The following is a 5402-nucleotide window of genomic DNA, read 5'->3' as shown; positions in this document are numbered from 1 at the left end:
AACGTGCGAGTTGAGGAGGCTTGATGTTGATTTTGGTATATTTTGATTGATTTCAAAGAAAAGGCTGAAATTGGCATGTTTTGATTGATTTTGAAAAGAGTTGAAAATGGCTTGTTTTGAAAATGGCACTTTGTGGCTTTGTATGGAAACATGGTTTTGGGGCATACTTTGATGGGACATAACCTGGACTACGGATTTTTGTTTTCTGCCAAATTTATTTAGAAATGAAATTGGATCCGGGATGTCCATGCCGTTTGGAGACGGCGAAGATCTTTATTTCCTCTACTTTGTGTTTGATTAGAATCTCTCCACCTATGTTTTGAAAAGATTATATTATGTATTGAACTCTTTTGGAACTTGCCTATAGAGGCTCTTATGTTTCCTTTGGGAGAGATTAGGATATACTGTTGTCATCTACTTTCATACTGTATCCTAGCCGGCCTAAACTTCGCGGGTCGCGACTAGTGGCTATTTATTTATGTTATATATGTCTATCTGTTATCTATCTCTTAATCTCCTCTACGCCTTGTCCGTATATCATTTTCGGCTTCACGGTTTATCTTTTGTTGTCGAAACGTGAGTGATACGTCTTCGCGATTTTATTTTTACTCTTTTCAGGCTTCTCGATTAATACTCTTTTCGAAATTACCTATATTTATATATTAAAAATCCACCTGAGAGTCGTACCACCGTAATATCATTGACTTATGACTCGAGCATAAGGATTTGAATATTAGGGTATTACACTTCATGAAGTTAACATTCAATCCTTGCTGGAACTGATTGTGAGCAAGATTCCTATGTTCTCAAAAACAATTAAAAAAGTTACTCCAATAGCTCATGGAGCTGGTTGATAAGGTATTATTATGATAAATTACTCCAAAAGTTACTCCTATTTTCAAACCATTCCCCGTACTAATGAAAGTAACAACTAACAAGTATGGCATATTTATGCTTCCCATAATGGACCAATTTTTCCTTTAGTCTTGTAGGGGTATTAAGAGAGGAGAAGGGAAGGAAATTAATGATCACAATAATCTTATAATGTTAAATAGGAAGCATCTTTTTTGAGTGCTTAAAATACTATAAAGTTGATGGTGCTTAAAATACTATAAAATACTATACGAATTAAACAAGAGAATAAGGGTGGTTATTTGATTAAACAATTTATATGACATTCTTCATTTCAAAAATATCATGTAATAATTAAGGACATAATAATAACGGGACTCTATTATATATTCATTTTTTTTGTTTTTATATAATATTTAGGGTATAAAGATGAATATCAATAATCCAATGAAAATAGTGTTGCATGAGAATTTCAGAGAACTGATCAGCAGTGTAAACCTTGTTAAGCAGAGGGTTTATGTAATAATTCTGAATGAAGTCACTGTTGCCAGCACTAACAAGATGTGTAGCACCAGATATGATTGATGAAGCATTTGATTGTCCTGCTACTTCCACCAATATATTCTGACATTCTTTGTAGTGTTCCAATTGCTGGCTCAATGGAATTGCATCCTGCATCCAAAGGGAAAAAGAAAGACTAAATTTGAAAACACACACACAGACACACACACACACAAACATAATAGGAGACTTATATGGAGTTTATAGGAGCCTATTTGCTTTCTCAAGTAAATGTTTTTTTTTTCATGCTTCACATTAATATTAACAGCACAATAATAAAAAGTTGAGTTTGTAGTTAAAGAAACCTTAATGAAGTAAGAGATTCTTGTTCTGTAGAGAATGATAGAAGCCATCAAGAGGGTCTTTTCTTCTTGTTCTCTCTGCAGCTAAGGGAAATGGAGGGCTCTCAAATGGTTCTGCTGCAATTTCAAACCCAATATACCTCTCTCAACCATGACAGATATATTTAGGAAAGACTGGACTACACTTTCAGAGTTCAATCATGCAAGAGGAAAAAATTACAACAGTAAAATACCTACCTCAACCCTTTTTTGGAGATTGTATAGTCTTCTCTCATGATCCTTCTCCTTCTGTTTCCTTCACTCTTCTTCAACAGCCTTCTCTTTGGCAGCCTGAATTATGATATCAATATATAAACATAAAAAATATTTAATGTATTTTAATTATAATGGAAGTGCTGGTTCTGGCTCCACCTCTTGAGCAAGGCGTTCTTGCCCACGTCTTACTCTTCTATCCAAGTCCATTACCTGTAATTATAAAAATTGAAATTATTCATTAACATATAGAAGAGAATAAACTTAATTGACTGTCAAGAAACATGTAGGTAGCTTACCAATTTTTCACAGAACTGAGCAAGGTTAGCTTCAAATTTGGGTACGAATGATTCCAAACTTAAGTGTATGACTATACTACTCATTATAAATATTATATTTATTTATTTTAAGGATATAATAATAAAAATAAATGTGGCACGCACAAGATACAAAATTATACAGGTAAGGAATTTATCATGACATGAATTAGGAACTTGTTATAATATAATGCATTTTTATTATTCTAGCAACCTTAACTAAAATTATAGGGTAGGCTATGATCATCATTTCCAAAATCGATCATAGATCAAATATCAATATGGGTAAGTAATTGTTGATCATTAAACTAATAATAAAAAAAGGCAAATTCATTAGGTTTACTAATAATAAGAATCAAACTGAACAATTTAATTATGATTTCCTAAATTAATGTTAGTTAAGAATACAATCTTTATTTTAGGAGCCCTAATTAAAGCCCTCCCCCCTAATTAAGAGTAGTGTCCTGGAAGGCTTTGAAGAATTTGGTAGTTGCAATAAAGCTGGAGAGTGAAGATTCTATCCTTTTTGAATTTGATTGTTCTTACTACACGCATATATTCCATGATCTACATGAATATGATAAGTAGGGTGGACTACTTTTTTAGTATGATTATTGGATTTATGTATATATACAACCATTGGTTACCATATCACGTTTGCTTAATATTCACTTCAAGAGATTCATAGATTTGCCATTACACAATAATTACTAATGCCAAAATAATTCTTGGTAAGACACATGATGCAAAAAAGGTGAAAAATCAGAATTAAAACTTACTTCTTTAATTTCTCCATATAATCCAAAAATATGCTTAAGTTCGTCATTTGAAACAGATGAATCAAGACCAGATATCATCACACCACCATGACCAAATATCCTTTTTTGGAGCATTGTCTAAAATGCCATCAACTAAAGATAAAACTATAAGCAAAGCAAAAGAACTTGGAACACAAAGAAACTGACAAAGGAAGAATATAGCAGTAACTACCTTTGGAATTGAATAATGTATGTCAAGCTATTGAGATCTCAACTTATCAAAAAGCTTCTTGAGAACAGAACCAATCTACAGAGACCAAGATTCCAATTTTATTTTATTTTTATTTTCAAAGCAAGAAGTTTACTAGCAAACATTAATTAACAAACACATCGAGCACTTCACTTTACCAAAGATAAACAAATTCACCAGCTAACATAAGCAAAAATTAAGAATAAGTCAAAAATCTATAAATAACAGAACATATGCAAGTAAGAGGTAAGATCATAAATTCATAATCATTCAGTAAACTAATGATTATTAACTCTACTTGATTGCCGTAAGATGAAGCACAATCGATATGTCCGTATCCAACCTGACATGTCAAACACAATAATTATAATCAAAATTAATAATCATCCACCTCTACGGGTTAGCTCTTCTACTTATAATACAATAATCAAAACTGTAAAATTGTAATGGTTTAACAAAACTATAAAAATAGAAAAAATGTGAGTGTACCTTGATAGCGGTGGTAGCTGCTTTGGCCAAGGCTCCTGGATTTTCAGCCTGAAAAGTTCCTAATCCAACAGAAGGTATCTTGGCACCTGTGTTCAGCTCGAAGAATCTAATTTCCTCCGCCATAATTTCTTTAATTAATTAATTAAATAATTAATTCTCTTCAACGATCACTTGCGTAATCGCTTTGGTGTTTAGTTATTCGTAAGGTAATCATCAATTAATTGCACATTAATCATGTAATTTAAATTAGTTAACACTATTTTAATCGTATGGAGGAGGAAAATCAAAAAAAGAAGATGAAGTAGATTACTGTGAATTGATATGGATGGTAGAACCAAATCATACAAGCTTAGTTGGAGGCAGCAACAATAGCTTCACAGCTAGAGAACCAGATTGAATCTGCAAATTGAAGCCAAAGGACTAGATCTCAGAAGCTCCTCCAGAGAGAGAAACAACGGCGTCGCTTGCGGTAGCGAGGAGATGATGAATGGTTGTGAACAGAAAGCAAACCCTCAAATCAAAGCAAAAAATTAGATCGCAGAAGCTCCACCGAAGGCAACATCAACGCTGTTGCTTGCGGCGGTGAGGAGATGAACGGCGACGAGCAGATGAACGGCAGCGAGGAGATGAACGTCGATAAAAACCTGAAATCGAAGCCAGAGAAGCAGATCTATAACCTTCGCCAAAGGCAGCAACAACGATAACGTTGCTTACGGCAACTTGGAGCTGAGCGGTGCCGAGCAAATGAATGGCGGCGGAGATGAACGACGGCGATAAAACCTCAAATCGAAGCCAGAGAAGCAGATCTAGAACCTCCGTAGAAAGGCAACAACAATGATAATGTTGCTTACGGCAACTTAGAGCTGAGCGGTGGTGAGAAGATGAACGGCAGCAGAAAACTAGGGTTAGGTTCGTCACACTCATTCTCTTATTTGCAACATTACTCTTATTCTGATCCTCTCCTATGCACAACAACATCACCTCTAAGTCTTTAAGGAAGACTAAAAATAATGGCGGTTTTAAACCACCGTATTCTACAAAAATCGCCACCAATCACCGGAATAATATGGCAGACCTTAATTTCTGCCGAAATTAACAAAAAGTTATGGCGGTTACATATAACCGCCATAATATAAGCGTCATTTTAACCAACATTTTTTGTAGTGAAGGAGGATAGGTTTTCCAAACCTTGAGAAAATCAGCGGTGGTGGTGATGGTAAAGACTTGGTCGAGGACATCGTCGTTGTGGTAGCAACGGCGTAGAAGGGTGAGAGTGCGGTTAAGGGAACGCTCATTAAGGGTTGGACAGTGGCGGCGCGGATGATGAAGCAAAGGTTGTCGCAGAGGAGATGGACCTTCTTGGTGAGTTCGATGAAGTCACGTCTCCTCTCTCCCTAGCGAGCTCTCTCTCCTTCTGGTTCTTATTCCCGATGGCGACGGCGGCTCTAAACCTCGCCAGCGCTGTCCCTCTTTTCCCTCTCTTCCTTTTTTTCCCTTCTTCTTCCCTACCCCTTCTTCTTTTTCCCTCCCCCCTCCCGTGTGATTCCGTTCTCTTTTTTTTTTTATAATTTTTTTGTTAGGGTAATTTGGTAATAAAATTTAAAATTTAAGTAAAAATGAT

The 5402-nt window shown here is 35.3% G+C and overlaps 1 long non-coding RNA gene across 11 annotated transcripts; it reads right to left on the bottom strand.

The window, feature by feature from the left end:
- Positions 1207-5323, bottom strand: LOC107613229. 11 transcript variants are annotated; one of them, XR_002352927.1, is made up of 6 exons: positions 3782-4538; positions 3586-3635; positions 3275-3349; positions 2127-3195; positions 1719-2045; positions 1207-1524 (listed from the first exon to the last, which is right to left on the bottom strand). It is a non-coding gene; the product is annotated as an uncharacterized LOC107613229 (long non-coding RNA). The 11 variants fall into 11 exon arrangements; XR_001613973.2 differs by having other exon boundaries at positions 2127-2180; positions 3064-3195; positions 3275-3635; positions 3782-4534; XR_002352922.1 differs by adding an exon at positions 4970-5323 and having other exon boundaries at positions 2127-3635; positions 3782-4743.

This window comes from Arachis ipaensis, chromosome B08, assembly GCF_000816755.2.
Source record: "Arachis ipaensis cultivar K30076 chromosome B08, Araip1.1, whole genome shotgun sequence".
NCBI lineage: Eukaryota > Viridiplantae > Streptophyta > Magnoliopsida > Fabales > Fabaceae > Arachis > Arachis ipaensis.
The sequence above is the reverse complement of the archived record's forward strand: the minus strand, read 5'-3'. Positions and strand labels throughout refer to the sequence as shown.